This window comes from Typopeltis vanoorti, chromosome 11 (genome assembly GCF_054136105.1).
Source record: "Typopeltis vanoorti isolate ZY-2024b chromosome 11, IOZ_Tvanoo_1.0, whole genome shotgun sequence".
Taxonomy (NCBI): domain Eukaryota; kingdom Metazoa; phylum Arthropoda; class Arachnida; order Uropygi; family Thelyphonidae; genus Typopeltis; species Typopeltis vanoorti.
The window spans coordinates 115,189,287-115,206,979 of record NC_143559.1 but is presented as its reverse complement, the minus strand read 5'-3'; positions in this window follow the sequence as shown (position 1 = coordinate 115,206,979).

Genomic DNA, 17,693 nt, shown 5'->3' with positions numbered 1-17,693 from the left:
AACTCCAGCATATTTGGATAGTATGTTAACATAACCTACTATAACATACTATGTTTATAACATAGAACATAGTATGTTATAAACTCCAGCAAATATGCTGGAGTTTATATATACAGGGTGTTCGGGATAAATTTGACATATTTATAATTAATTATATTTTTCCGTAAGTTACATGTATTAACACACACTTCTCTTCATTTAAAAGTTTGGACCCTTCTTCATTCATATACAAGATGTCAGAAAGGATGGATAGCTGGAACCCACCTGAATCATGGAAGAGAATAACTTATATCATGATGATTCGTGCCCGCCATCAAAATAAGGATATTACGACTGCTGCCCAATGCTCCCTGAATACAGTAAAAACAATCAGGCATGAACTAGAGACTTGCAATGGTGACTACGAGGATGTAGCAAGAAGAAAGATCCCTAGCAGACGATCTGATTGCGTTCGTACAGCAGAATTCCTCGCAAATCTGCATGAACAGGTGTTGAAGAACCCTGGCATTGGAATTCGGGCTTTGTTCGTGGAGTTGCTAACTGTAGTCAAGCCCTGGATAACAAGGGTAGCCAATGGTAGGCCGTATGTATGGCAGCAGGATTCGTCCCCTTGCCACACCTCTGGGAAAAGTCAAAAATGGTTGTCTGAAAATTTCTACGACTTCACCAGTCCAAATGTTTGGCCTCCAAACTCCCCAGACCTTAACCCCATGGATTATTTTGTATGGGGCGCAGTTGAAAAAGACACCAATCGCACTTCCAGTAATACAAAAGCCCAGTTAATGGATAAAATTAAAACAGTTTTTGCGGCTCTTCCCAGGGAGACTGTAGCATCAGCTTGTTCGAGGTTCCGAAGCAGAATTGAAGCTGTGATCGATGCTAATGGTGGTTATTTTGAGTAAATCTTGTTGATAGTATTGTAATTAACTCTGCCTGTAATGTTTTTTTGTCAATTCATTAAATTTAATAGATACAAAGAAGATTTTCTTTTTCCTTACGAAACTGTCAAATTTATCCCGAACACCCTGTATATAAGGTAACCCTCGTATAACGCGGACGTTAGGTTCCGCAGAAATGCCGCGTTATATAAATCGCGTTATGCGAGTCTCAGATCACCTAGAAAAAGTAGGGTTATGTTCCGAAATCGTTTTTTTTTTAAATTATATAAACAACAATGACTTGCCCAACAAAACATGTATTTTTATTTAATTCAGGTAATTCATGCAAGTTAAGAAAACATAAACTATGAAACAAATACGTAGCATAAAAGTATAAAAATTACAAATTGTACTTAAACTTCATCGCACATAATGCAGAAATGTTTTAGGCAAAATAAAAGAGTGCATATTTTAATCTTTCATAGCACGAGGATTTGAGGATTAGTTAATGAACACTGGTTTTGTCATGTGATCACCCTATGCATTACTACAAAACAGTAGAGTAATTCTATCTTTGGAAACTTTGAATCCAGGAGCTGATTTTTCATTTTTCGAAATATAGGTGTGCTTTTGCACTTTTTTTCCAATATAACCCGGATTCATCCGCGTCGAACACCTGGTCTGCATCATAAATGTTTATAAACTTTGAGAGTTTTTTGTTTAATAAGATCTCCATCCATAGGAATTTTCTTTTGAGGTGCAATCTTCTATCGAAATCATTAAAGATTTCTCTATTTTTCCATTAAAATATCGCGTACACGAGCAACGCGCTTTGCACTTATCGTTGACCCAGCAATAAACACTTTCTCGGATTTTATGTTCATTTCGTTTGATTGTTCGAATTGTTGATTCACTTAATTTCAAAGTCCGTGCAAAAATTCCTGGTTTTTCTCCATTTTTCAACCGATCCAAGATGTTGAATATTTTTCTTCGAGAGAAATTAATTTTGTTTTCAATGTTGGTTTTTCTCTTTCGTTGCAGTTTGTGGCCATTACTATAAAAATAATTTTTTACACAAAAAAGCAAGCATTACATATTGTATGTAACTCACCAGAAAATAAAGTGCTCAGCTTGAGATGAACACACTTATGATTTTTAATGCGCTTTCTTAGCAGAAATTTTCAATTTTCAACAATAAACGTTTTACACGGTAAACAATTGAGGCACATGCGTGCTAAAGGGTATTTCCCCTAATATAAATTCGCTACTTATACGGGCAGACACAAATTTAACGAAGATAAAATTTGAATTTTAAGTCGCGCGGTGAAAAACATATGAAAAGATAAAGGGTTACTAATAATTTGTAGACCGTGTTTTTATCAGAACCGTTTGTATAAGTACGCGTTCAACAAGGGTTATTACAATTTTAGACCGCGTTGTATAAAACCGCGTTATACGAGGATTACCTGTATTTTATTTTTAAGTAATTTTGAATTATACCAAACTGTATAATTTTATCGATAATAAACAATATTTTTTTATGTTTAATTTTTTTTTAAATTTTTACCATAATTTTAATAGTTTATCCAAACACGTATACACTGTATATTTCGAAAGTTGCAGCACCCCCACGATTTCAAGCCACTAGCCGCTCTGCTTGTGAATGCCTGACTGATCGTTCCATTGAACTGTTGTACTTCAAATTAATTGTACTGCGTAGTTTACGTGAGACGCATGCGCAGTAGACCATTCATTTAAAACCAAAAGATTTCTTTTATATTATTGAATTTTTTTGTGCAAAATCTTTAAATGATACAACGCCTCGGAAACTCTTGTGCGCTTCTGATTCTCTTTATCGAATAAGTATCGAAAGGTTTTTTTTTTTTTTTTAACGAAGATAATAATCACAATTTTCATTTCTTGGATGTTCGTTGATGCACAGCAGTTCGTTTCTGCACGACGAATTCTTCTCGCTACACTTCAGCAACAGAAAATATTGGGCAGGAAGGTAAAAGAAAATTTCAAAGACCAGAGTTGATTATCGACGGTGTTTTTTTTTTTTTTTTTTTCGAACCGGAAGTTAGATAACACATTCTTGTGGCTACTGAGTTATCTGTAATCTGAAACAAGTGACACACACACACACACACACACACACATATATTCATAGTGGATTTTAAAGGGAAGGAAGGTTGTCAACCATCCTTCCGATGAAAGAATTTTGTTAAAAAAAAACTCTACTAAAAATGATTAACAATCTTATTACACTTCAGCCAAGTCATTAAGACTTCATGCCGCAGATGGTAACAGATCTTTACCCTTGAAAAGACCTGAGTTCGAATTCCATCTAGGACCGGAAGAACTTTTATAAAGGTTTCTAAATGAAGGTTAGTTAATCAGTCTCGTTTAAAAACCCTTATAAAAGTTCTTCCAGTCCTAGATGGAATTTCAAAATTCCATCTAGGACCGGAATTCAAATAATTTTGAATGAAGAAACTCAGATGTATGAAGACGAGGTATTAGAGCTGTTGCACAAACTGAGGTGAAATAAATTGGACGTAGTTGGAAAGTAAATATTTCTTACCATTCTTAGGAATAGGTTGTACATGCAACACAAACTAATCGGCGACAAAGTCGATGAAAAAATTAGGACTGTTAATTAACAATTCCCAAGCTATTGATTGGCGAAAGTATAGATGTGAAGAGTCAGAGAAACGAGGGTTGTTATGGTGGACGTTGGAGAGGATTGATATGCATAAATAGTGAGTGAATGTAAGAGTAATAGTAAAGAGTGATTGTGTGAAAAAAGCAATTGTCCAATAAGGTAGTGTTTTTTTTTTATCAACAATGACAATTATTGCAAGAGCAAAGAAGAGAATGGAGGTTATATTGAAATTTCGAATGAGGGAGATGAGCCTTGTGTTTGTTAGCTGCTAAAAGTACACTCTGCCATTAATCAATGCAGAAGATGACAGAAAAAGGGAAAAAAAGTGTCATTGATGATTGCAGAAGAATTAAGTCCAGTAAAAACTATATATTTAAGGAGAAAAAAATAGTGTTTTGAGACAGAGGCTAACTGGACAAAATACATTTTAAATTGTTATGAATATGGAGGAAATTAGAAGCTGAATGCAAAATGTATTGGCAAATAAACTCACTCGACACCAATCAAATCCTGAAATACTCCACGAACGAGGATAAAAACTAGAAGGAAGTACCTGCACGTGGACTGGAAGAAATAGAATTTATGGAGTTTCTGAGGGATAATTATCTTCGTGGAGTTTCTGAGGTGCGTATCCTAACACCAGATCGATCATGCAGTAGTGAATGTGGGAGGCGGAAGGGTGTCCCTTAGAAAAGGATACATTTGGAAATCCAGAGTAGAAAAATATATTACTCTTTGATGGAAGTTTGAAGCAATCTTATAGCAGGAAGTACTGCAAGAAAAAGAAGCAAATAGCGTGGGAAGCACTCAAGGAATCTTTGAAACTGAAAACTCACAAACGATATTTCCAGAGTAAGAAATGTAACTCCAGTGTGTGTTACATGCACGAACGATATCGTTAATTAAAAAAAAAAAAAGTACGTAAAAATAAATTGAAATGTAAGAAATATCTTGTCTTAGTAATCAACTTAAATTTAATAATAATCCGAGAATTAAGTTGGATGAAGATAGTTTGTAATGGGTGAGTGGTGAGAAAGAATTACCGAGAGGTCAACTAGTCCAATCAAAAGCGAATGAAAATACATATCCTCGACTCTGATCTACTTTTTTCACATATCAGAGTCTTTTTTACGCAGGAATTTGTGAGTTTTTTTTCCCCCTTGACTTCCTGGCTTGGAGAGGAGGGGAGGAGGTTGTAAGTTATGCATTGCCGTTGTCAGCTTAAATTTCTTGCATGCTGAGACTACGATCTCTTAGAATGTTGCTACTTAAATGTGAGATGACTGGTGCTGGTTTTTCTTTGATTCTCGGTTGACTAAACACTTATACCACTACAAAGTCATTTTTAAACACTACTTCAGTCCTAATTGCAGAATAGATAGACCAACATGTCAGCTAACAAGGCTACAATCAACAAATTATCTGACATAAATATAAGAATGTTGACTAAAAAGCTAACCGGAGCTTTTACATAAACTCAACATGATCAACAAACTTCCAGTTTGATAAGATAAACCTTGGGTCTATAAAGAGCTGAAAATGGCACCATGAAGATATAAGGATGCAAAAATTAAAGGAAAATGACTCAAGTACCTGCACAAAACCACAGACAGTCTCTTCATTACTTCCCCCTTCATATTACCCATATGAAGTGCAGTTGTGTGTGTGTGTGTGTGGAGAGGGGGGGGGGAGGTTGAATTAACAAAATAGATCCATTGATATAATATATAAATGAATAATACATAATATAATATATTAATAATATAAATATGACATATAGCATTAATAATGTTAAATTATCTTACAATATTAAATAATATTAAAAATAGAAAATAAATATTTTATATTTTAAAAGTAAAAATAAAATTTTAAATAATATTAAATTAATTTATTTAATAATAATAGTTTATTATCTCTCAAATAATTACATGAATATACTAAAATTTAGGCAACAATGCATCTTTTTCTTGCAAATGGTTCAGTAAAAATTATAATTACTCGTAATATCATTATCATTTGCAGAATTTCTCATTGACACAAGAGTAAAAAGTGTGTATTATTACCATTAATAATAATAATAGTAATCGTGTTTATTATTAATGACTCACAGTTAAACAATATTACTTATGTTGCAGTTTACATAATAATAATTTTTTTTTAAATTTAAATTGTAAATTAAATATATAATTTTAAACTTAAATATATAACTGAAGTATTACTATCACATTTTCTGTTTACTACAAGTATTCATTACAGGATGTTAAGTCAATAATGTTAGATAAATGCTAACATTATTTATGTCTCACCTGCATCCTCGAAGCTTTGTAATTAGCTTATCTGAGGATGACACTGGTTATATATATATATATATATGTGTGTGTGTGTGTGTGTGTGTGTGTGTGTGTGTGTGTGTGTGTGTGTGTGTGTGTGTGTGTGTGTGTGTGTGTGTGTGTGTGTGTGTGTGTGTGTGTGTGTGTGTGTGTGTGTGTGTGTGTGTGTGTGTGTGTGTGTGTGTGTGTGTGTGTGTGTGTGTGTGTGTGTGTGTGTGTGTGTGTGTTCATTATTTACTCGGGAGAACTGTATATATAAAAAAGGAAATTAAATGACTCTATACCGACAATGACAAGTTTATAGTTAAGATACAACTAATTTCGTTGAATATATCAACTTCTTCAGGTATCACAGGCAAAGAATTAAATAAAATATAACAGAGACATGATAAAATACATTAACAGATCTAGTATAAAACACAAGTACATTTACATTTAAAAGAGAGGAATGCGTACTTCAGTTTCAACTGAAGTTGACTACGTGCGAGAGCTGGCGTGAGTGCGCCAGTATTGGATAGTGGCAACGTGTGCGTCAGAGATATTGTAGCTAAGGCAGTTATTAATATGAGATGAATCAAGCGATATTTTTCTAGATTCAATTGCTTTTCTTTCAAGTTCATCATAGCACACATGGATATTAGAAGTTAGTGGCCAGTCTACGAGGTGTTGGCGGCTCTCATCCGAGTTGATAGAGAAGAGAACGTGGCTAGAGAGAGTGCTGGTTCTGGTTCTGTTGTAGGAAATGTCTCTTTTGTGTTCTTCCATGCGTAAAAGGATGGATTTAGCTGTCTGGCCATAGTATGGTCTGCCACAATCACACAGAATCTTGTAGACTCCTGGATACTGAGTAGGAGGATGTTTCATTTTAGGTCTACTGATATATATATATATATATATATATATATATATATATATATATATATATATATATTATGTGTGCGTGTGTGTTAAAGATACCAAGCTATTTTAAACCTGGTTTTACTCCATTTCCCAAGTAAGCAAACAGACACACAAGTCAAGTTTGCGCCTGGAAGTGTTGCAAGTCTAGCTGATCCTACACGTAGTGCAAGACCAAAGAAACTCATGGTAAAAGTAGAATAAGCTCTGATCACTAATCTTAATATTTACCTTAATGCAAAGCACATCTCCTGGAGGAGACGTATGATGCTTTGTATTAAAGGCAAGGGGGCCACTACCCAGACCGGTTTCGACCTTTATTGAGGTGTATTTAAGTAAATAACTCTCTAAAAATTAGGACGATCCCTAGACCTCTCCACAGTGGCCGAAAGACCGTCCAACTCAGCGTTGTTCCACTCAGTGACAGGCTAACTCGTCACCGAGAAGAAATTCTCATTCTCAACGTTGGCTCTACCCAGTGGCAGGCTCACCCCACCACCAGCCAGAGCCATAATCTCAGCGGTGGTCCTACTCAGAGACAGGCAACCCTCTGTTTAAGTAAAGGGGTAAAATCTCAAAATATCAGACGATCTCTAGGCCACTCATTCGTGGGCGAAAAACCGTCTAAATCTCCGCGTTGGTTCCACTCAGTGAAACTCGACCACCACTCATTCCGAAGAAAATAATTCACCGACAAGAACCCCTCAGCGGGCCGTGCCGGAGAACACTAACCCCGGAAACTCAAATTGCTCCCTTAAGGCAAAAACCTTAAGAAAGCGAACTCAGAAACTCTCGAATCTCATCGCCCAAGGGGGTAACAGCAACAGCCGAACCTCTGTTAAACTTCATTGGTACAGCATTGCCATCCATTACCCTCCAAGGGTATCTCAAGCCTTCCCCCATCAGTGGGAGCCAGGCTAGAAAAATACCAAGAATTTAGTAATACAGAGCTTATAAGTATTTTACTAGAACAAGTAACCATAAGGTGTTTTAACCTTATTAAATAAAAATCTTAGGAGGAGATGAAAATGTAAAAAGCATTTCACCTTGGGTATAATAAATGTTAAAGATACCAAGCTATTTTAGACCTGGTTTTACTCCATTGTATATATATATATATATATATATATATATATATACAGTGTTAAAGATACCAAGATATATATATATATATATATATATATATATATATATATATATATATATATATATATATATATATATATATATATATATATAGATAGATAGATAGATAGATTTGGTTGCTGTATTGGATGAATGATCTGAAAGGTCTGATCAAAGTGAAATTGCCCACATATCCTGTGTTATTGCATGTCTTGATGGTTCACATTCTTTTTTATTGTGCGCTTATTTTTGAGCTAATTAGGTTTTTTTTCTCCACAAAACTATTAAATTAAATAGTAATAATATCTCTGATCAACAGTCAAGATTTGGGACTCATGAAACTACAAAACACAAATCGCTTTTTTGCTGATGAGTAGGCATCGTACTGACATGACATTAAGCACATCTGGTGGCCAAAGTTGGCATTACATGTGATGAATTAGAAAGTGCTATCACCTTGACGAACTAATTTTTAAGGTACGATAAGTGATCGGAAGTGCAATTTTGGCGCTGTCATAAGTATACTACAGTATTTCATCTTTGGTTTTTCTGTGGTTCAAAATTAGGCAATAAAAAAAAAACTCTTGAAAAAAAAATGTAAAAAAAAAGACAAAAACTATGTTTTTCGTCTTTGGTTTTTATTTTATAGATAACCAGCATTAAGATCGTATATCTATTAAAAAAAACACCTTTTATATTTTAAAATGGATTTCAACCCTTTAGTTTTGTGCTATTAATCAAATAAAATCATTTATTTTCTTTATTTTCTTATAAATAATAATGTAACTTATATTTTATTAAACTTATTTTAATTATTTTAAAAATTCCTAAGATTATTATCTAAAATTCTAAAATTATCAAACACACCTTTTACTATTCTATATAATAATATTACTATTCTATATCTTGGAACAGAAAAAAAAAGCGGTATGGATGAAAGAACTCCGTGATTGATTCATTCAATCCAATACCCCTTGGAGGGTAATGAATGGCAATGCTATAGCCAATGAAGTTCTAACTGAGACTCGGCTATTGCTGTTACCCTCCTGCCATGATCAGAGCTTTAATTTAATAGTTCAATATCATCGTAACCCTACACTGTCCTCTACAGATAACGGGGAATATGAAAAGCATTCTTGCTTCGCCCCTTTAAGCCAGTCCTTATAAGGATAAGGACAAAAAAAAAAGCGACCGTGAGATGCGGTGATTAATATTATTAATAATACCCTTGGAGGGTATCTTCCAGGTACTCTGCACTTGTCCAGCAGGACACATGCAGAGAGAACAGGAGGCGCCATATCGCCAATCACAGCAACTATTCCAACAAATAGTCCAGGACCTAGAAAGCAAGACTCCCTGACTGCAGATAAGACAGAGACTAACGCTATAGATCCAGCCGTTTTTCCAGCACTTCAAACCCCAGTTATAGTGACAACAATTAACAGAAATCAACCACCGCCTGGCAACAATGAGGAAGAGAAAACAAGGAAAAAGAAAAAGGGTAACGCTAGGAAAAACATCGAAACTGAACAGAACAACAACAAACCCACCGAAGATAAAATGGAAAAACGGAAATTAGCACGAACACCACTAAACGACCTATCACACCAGATGAAGAAGAAACTAAACGAACCAAGCCAAACAACGAAAGCACAGCAGAAACGTCAAGTTCTGAGGAGGAGGAGGAAGAAAACGAAACTAAAACAGACACCCAAGTGGAAACTGAAGAAAAGGAACAAGGAGATAATCCAAGACCTATAGAGGAAACAGACAATCGCGAAAAACAATCTGATAAATCAGACTGAAATCACTCCTGAATAGGTACAAGGAGTTCTGGACACAGAGGACGAGGTGGGACTAGCATTGTTCAGAGGCCTTTACATGCTACACTACTCCCGAGGAGCTAAGATAGCCGATCAAATCCTGAAAATCCACACCAATAGAAAGCAGGAAGAATTAAAACTCGCCTAATATGCTGACAAGTCAGTTGATTCCTCGTATAGATCTGCCAGTCTCGGGGGGAAAAAAAGGTTTTTTTTTTCCCATTTCAAATTAGACTTTTCGCTGTCAACAGGTCTATGTCCACACAGGAGGGGGTATCCTGAGAACCTGGGCGGCGAAGGCTTATAGCGAGGCGGTGCAGCTCCTGGTGGGCTGCATCACCCAGGCCAGGCTCTTCCCCCGCTCTTCTCAATACTAAATTGGTCGTTCAAGTCTAAATTTGGTAATTCACCTAGTTTGTGTTCTCTTGGGTTTTTTTTTTAATTGTTGTATGTAACTTCTTGTGTTATTTCCCAGTTCTTGTTTTGTGTGTGTCTTCTTTCATTTGTTTTTCGCTCCTTTCGTCTGGCGGACATCTGAAGAGGTGACGGACCGTCGAAGGCTGAAAAAACGGATGGAGGGAGATAATATCGGAGATCTGCTTGGCGACGACTTTTTAGTGTGGCCAAGCAGATCGACTGAGGTCTCTTTAAATACCTATTACAATCCACTCTATCTTTTCTCCTCCTCCTCTCTCACTATCGGCTGACTCTCAGCACAACCTTTTTTGACTCTAAAGAGGCCAATGATGAAAGATATGCACTCCCATTCTATCTTCCAGGTCTACCTACTCACTGATGAGGCCTAAATAAAGGCTGAAACCGGTGGGGGGGGGGTTCGAGAGGCTCTGCTTGGGGATAGGTTTTTGCCTGTCTCTGAGTGGGGCCACTGTTGAGATTATGGCTCTGCTTGGTGGTAGGGGTGAGCCTGCCACTGAATAGAGCCAATGCTGAGAAGTTCTTCTCGGTGACGGGGTGAGCCTGTCATTGAGTAGAATAACGCAGAGTTGGGCGATCTTTCGGGATCGTCTTATTTTTAGAGCCTGCTTCACCTACGCAAAAGGGTAATGGATGGCAATGCTGTACCAATGAAGTTTAACTGAGGTTCGGCTGTTGCTGTTACCCCCTGAGGCGCTGAGATTCGAGAGTTATGAGTACGCTCTCTTAGGGTTTTTGCCTTAAGGGAGCAATTTGAGTCTCCGGGGAGAGTGTTCTCCGGCACGGCCCGCTGAGGGGCTTTGTCGGTGAATGCTTTTCTTCGGAATATGAGTGGTTCTGCTCGGTGGTGGTGTGGGGGGGGGGGAAGGCCATCACTGAGTGGAGCCAACGCTGAGATGGACGGTCTTTCGCCCACGATTGAGTGGCCTAGGGATCGTCCTTATCCCTACACTGTCCTCTACAGATAACGGGGAAGATGAAACGCATTCTTGCCTCGCCCCTTTAAGCCAGGGAAAAAAAGGGAAGTAATTGCTTCTTTAACAATATAAATATAAATATATTTTATTTATCAATCAATAATAGTTAAAAACAATAATATTTAATTAATGATACTTTGTAATAATAGTTAAGTACTGTATAATTAGTATTTTCTAATATTTTAATGATGAAGAAACACAATAGGAGAGCAATAATTAGCCATACAAGGTCACTAATTTGATCAGGTCAATGATCTGAACAGGTTGTCAGGTCACTGATTTAATTACATACCTGATAAACAATAATCCAATTATGGAAATTGGTCATGAAATATCTTAATTGTGTTGGAATCCTAATATCTGATATATCCCTTGAGAGTTACACAGTCGAAAAATGTTGACGATGTTGATGAATAAAGACAATGAACTCGCATAAAATATACATACAATGTTAATTACAGTAGGTATATGTTTATTATTATTATTATTATTATTATTATTATTATTATTATTATTACTCCATCCATTAAATGAATACATTGTCGTGTGGGTGTTTTCGTGAAAAGCTATTTCGGTAAGTATTCTCCACCCTTGTTAAGTTAACAAGGGCGGCAAATGTTATACAGAAATTTGAGCATTGACCGGAATACGTAGTAGGAAATGCACTTGCCCGTTTTTGTTAACCTTGTAGTTATTCATATAAAAAAAAAAAAAAACATCTCACACTAAAGGGAATTAAAAAAAAAAAAAAAAAAGACAACACAATTAGAAATTTTAGCATTGTTCGTCTGATTACTGAACCTAAGCGTCATTTTTTTTTTTTTTAATTTCGTCTTTCATAATTCACAAGTTCCTGTTTTCTATTATCAGTGCAGTATTACAACAAATATTCAAGCAGAAGATTTTTTGTGTGTGATCATTAATTTTCAGAAACGCTTGAATACGTTAAAATTATTCGTGTGCAATGACTTTAAAAATGCAATGTTCTTCAGGTTTCGCTTCAGTAATATTAGCTGGGATTTTTTTAAGCCAAATAATTGACATTATTTTGCATTCGTATTATGAATATCGCTAATCTAATAGCAAGAGAAATTGGCATTCTTTACAAAAATAAAAAAATACTGCGCATTTAAATCAGAAATATTCTGCATGCTAATCTCAAATTGAATTTCTTGTAACAAACAGAGTAAAACTAAATCCCATAATAAGTTTATATGCTTGTCATTTGGCTTTCCGAATTGACATAAAAATAGTTCAAACCTTAACTGCTAATCTTATACCTAGAAAACAATAAACAAAACTGGTTTTCTATAATTCTCGCCAATTATAATTCAAATTGTGTGCGTTTAGAATTTATAATAATCATTATGCATAGTATGGTTATTATACTGAAAAGGTGATATTTCCGACTTCGTCTAAGCTTGGTCACAAAAAAAAAAAAAAAAAAGAATTTGATTCGTTTTTTTTTTTTTTTTTTTTTCCAGTTTTGATTTGATTGTTTTGTTGTTTCTGTTTGTTTGATTCGGGCTTTTTTTAGATTCTGTGAGGGGTACTGCAGAACCTAAACATCTTACTCTTTTGTCTCCATTTTTTTTTCAGTATTTCTTTATTTATTAATGAAGAAACTAAAAATAGCCGAAACAACAAATTCTTACCCAAACACCTATTGCTATTACAATTTACAATTCTTTATCAATGCATGTCAGTTGTCTATAGAGTACAGGTCATATATTTCAGTTAAAAATGATCATCCTTGCTTGGGTCTTCATTTGGGCATAACAGAAGACGACCTGATAAGATACTGCTTCAGTAGCTTCCAGCGATCCGTATTAATAATAACTCCGCGAATAATAAACTCTGAACTCTTGCATAAGAAGTGAATCAAACATACTTCAAAAGAAAATAATTCAACTGAAACAATATAAGTACATCCACACTCTAATGTTCTCGAGTGACTAAAGGGTCTATTAAAATGTACAGATATTTAGACCAACAAAAAAAAAAAAAAAAAAAACTCAGAAGATGAAAATTTAAATTGTTGTATTATAGTCTTGGGATTGTAACGTGTGTTTAGCTTGGCGTCGAATAGGTGACGCATGCAGAACGTGACAAGGAAAAGAAATATTCGATAAAAGATGAGCCTTTTGTCATGAAGTTGGAAAAGTTAATTACTTACCTAGCTGACCTAAAGAATCTGTGTGGGGATGTAAATTGTGTTCCCGTGTGAAAAAATACCAGGTGTGCATTACCTTGGCACGAATGGTGAATATAAATATGAACATAAACAGAGCTTTAGTATGTATAGTTTTATACATAAACTCTACTGATGCGTACAGTCGTTTTGGGTTAGCCAATACCAGGATTAGCAATGATAATTGGTAGTTTCATAAAGTATCTTTGAGTAGTTTTTTAACTCTGTACACTAGGAAGCTTTTTTTTCCTATTTAGTAAATTTACTAGGGACAATTTTCAAAGGAAAATTTCCTAAAACTTTCTAATAATAAACGTAATAAGGAATTTCCTTATCGATCAAAATATTCTTGCAAAATAGACTATTGTATTCATTTCTAGCCACCAGAGAATTGAGATACACTAAGATTTTGTGAATGTTCTTTCAACGTAAAAAATATTCCTTTTTTTTTTTCTTGGAGAAATTGGTTCCTAATCACTTCCCCTCCCACTCCACCTCATACACTGCAAGGCAAAATTGCTCCTGCAAGACAGAGCGATAAAACTGGTTTTAATCGTGGGGAAAGAGAGGGTCAAGAATTAAATAAATAATCAAAACGTGGGTGTATGGTATACTGTTTTGAAAATTATTACGTACAGTTTCAAGATATATCTTGAAAAATTTCAATACAGCAAAGTGTGTCGTTTTCTTTGCATTTAAAGGATTCTATTAAATTATTTTCCGTCAGGTGGCAGCACTTAGAATTGATAAACTACAAGTAGGAGACTAGGTAGGATTTTCATATTAAAAATATAGCGACCTCTAAATTTAGTTGGGTAATTCGTTAATGCCTTTTATGTTTACGTCCTACATTAACGCCACCTACATTTTTTCAGAATGGATGTAGCTGTGTCAAATATTGTTTTCGTTTGAAGAAAACCTGCGTGTCAGTTATGAATGCTAATCGAAGCAAGATAAGTCATTTAATAATATATTCTGTAATTATTTTCGATCATAAATCGGAATTACATTTTAATTATAATACTTGGATGCGTGTTACATCGTTCTGATATAAAATTAAAAAAAAAATTGCGATTTTGGCGAAATTTAATATTTTAAACTTTATTATTATTATTATTATTATTATTATTCCTGATACCTCCAAGGAGTCCGAAGACTCATCGCGGGAGGACATCTTCAACTGTCTCTACATCTTACCTCTACTACGAATCAACGCCATCTACCGCCCACCTCCAACACTACCACAACTAGTAATTTTTGTCTGTAAATTGCGTGTGTTCTGAAGGGCCGATTTGTATGTATGCGGGATGAAAAACCCGAGTTTCCGGGAGAAAAAACCCTGCTACCTCCGTATGAGATCGGCTAACTCACCATCGATTGAAATCGACCAGATAAAGATTCCTCCCGTCGCGACGAGAATCGAACTTAGGCCTATTCCAATCGAAGGGCGCAATGTACCGTCGTTCTTCCAATTGCGCTACGGAGGCGCTTTGACAAAGAAAACTTTGACAAAGAAATTGTCAAGTAAATTTTATTTCTTATTCATTTGATTAAAATTGGCACCTTCGTTCAGCGAATCATATTTTGGCCCTCACAACGTCATAAGTTTGTGTCTGTGTGTGTGGTGTGAGTGTATTGGGCCTAATGGCTCGTAAATGTTCCATATTTTATAGAGCAAGACTCCTGGAGTATTTAGCCCTTAGTCTACTCACGGTAAACTATTTTACGATAGATGATAGATTTACAACCTTTCATAGGTAGGATTCACATGAACATTCACGGAAAATACAATATCCATTACTTTTGTCAATGTAATGTGTATCAGAGAATATGTTCCAATATATCCGAAAGTATAATTTACAGAATACATTATAGAAAAAAGAAGAAATTAAATGATTAATTACTGTACTTTCAGTTCTAGTATTAATAAAATACTTATGACAACGGATATTTCTGCATTTTGGTAAAGTAATCAACTCATTCACAATGGCAATGTCTTTATCTCATGAAAAATCAATAAAAATGTCATGGCATCATCAAATGAATACATGAAACAAGATTCGCACAAAAGAATATCGAAAATTTTGAATTACATCTTTTGTCGGGTGTTGAATAAATCTTGAAAAATAGCAAAAGAGGAAGGGTGTTCAAATGTTAAATAAATAGTGAAAAATAAGAATTAAATAAATATTCAAAAAATACAACAAATATTTAAAAATGATTATGGGGAAATTACGATATAGCAATAACAAATACTGTGAATGACAATGAGGAGCGTATTTTCACTTAGGATGGAAAAATTCACTTAAAACTTCCCTTCCCGTGTCCACTCCAATGTGTCGAAGTAAAGGCAGCTCCTGTTTCACTCATTTTGTCTTTTATTCCTTTAGTGAAATCTTTTTTTTTAATTGTACACTTTATCCTTTGCTTAACCCCATAAAGAAAAAAATCTACGGGTAGAGACTACAAGATAAACAGAAAATTGGTCCTTTTATTAATTGGTCCTAAATTCTCATCATACACGAATTACTGAAATTGGAATTTTGGTACCATAAAAAAGTAATTTTTTTTTCTTTTTCTGTTGCCATTTTGACACTTACAGATTAGAATAGGAACGACGCGAGTGTTATAGCATATCCGCTCTCCAACAGGCAGCCAATACGAATCCCACTCTGGGTATGGATGCTTGTGATTGTCTTGAGGTGTGAGATGAATTTCGTCGCCCGGTGTGACACCACCGCGCGTTTGGGAGTCTCATAAAAATACCACGGTATTAATAATTTCTTTTAAAATATAAGCATTCTTCTGTGAAAATCCTGTATTATTTCATTTGATTTTATTAGCGCTACATTTTGTTTATACAACTGAAACCACAAATGACTATCAAAGAAATTTTCTTTCTGCATAAATAAAAAAAAAAAAAAAATACTGATTGCTATTAGATTGTGGCTTCAAGTACGATTCAAATGGCCTTTCATATTTCTTCTTAGATAGGAATCAGTTTAACTAATCTTACATGGTAACGTTCCCAACCCTTAGGATAAGATTACCATAAAAAATGTAAGTTTCAATTGTCTAAAAATCAAATACTTCCTTCTAGAACACAAATGCATACTGTCCGATCACAGATGCGAGAACCCTGACTGGCACAGTGCCAAGAAGAGTCAATTCATGTTGAAGGGGAGAAAGGAATAAGGCGATGTACGAATTCGTTACCAAAACGCGAAACCACGTATTTTATATGTAAAAGTTTCCAACTGTTGTGGAAGCAAAATAGTTACCACTTTAAAAACTAGAATTTTCTTAAAAGAAAAGCTGATTTTCCGACGTATAACGATAAACACTCATCTCATGAAACACATTGATTACCCTATTATCGGAATTGAATCGCCTTCTTCTGCCATGCGCAGAAGTGCTGAGGGGTCTCGCATCTGTGGTGGGACAGATTATTTCTTCACTCACCCAAGAGAAGCCCGTATGACAACTTTTGATAAATAAGCAAATCTGCCAAAATATTTGACAGACGTTTTCATTTTCAATATATTTAATGCTTTTTTTTCACAAAATTGTTAGATTTTTCACTGGCTATTTATTATTTTAATATTATTTAAGAAACTTAAATAATACTTATAGACCTTCTTAATTCAGTCTGTTTCGACGATGTCCTTTGGCTTGAAAGACCAGAATACAGTCTAGAATGCAAAGAATTTATCAGGGCTTTTCACCTGAAGGTGAGTTAGCTGGTCTTATAAGGAGGATACGTGGTTTTTTCCCCCTCTGGAAAGTCCTAGTTTTTAATCTCGCAATACGCAGACATAGTAGAATAAGGATTGACCACCCTATTCAGTCGCATCTGGTTTCGATAGCGTACATTGTAAATCAGAAAGTAAATAATACATAATAGCAATTCATTATTAGTAGTATTATCACTTATAATAAATGTATCTGTTTCCCTATATTTCATTTCCCTCCTTTTTTTAGCCTACCAGCTAATCATTCGTCTCTATGAAGGCCAAATAGGAATGCAAGTAGTAAATATTATTCATTAAAACAGTATTTGGTAGACTCCTCTAGGACTTTGAGGTTAGCTTATTTGCCAAGATGAAAATCCCGAGTTTCCGGCACCTGAGCCTGCTACCTCCTTATGAGACCGATCAAACACAACTGCATTCGTATCAATTTCTATTGCTAATTTCCTTGCAATTCTTATTTATACAAATTGCTATGTCTCTAGTATGATTATCTCCTTGATGAAGTAGCCTAGGAGCGGTAAAGATCATTGCAATCTTGTTATAAGTTTACGTAATTAGACGAAGATGGCTATCATCAACATTCGGCAGCATCTGATCAATTAGCGATCTAGATTACACTG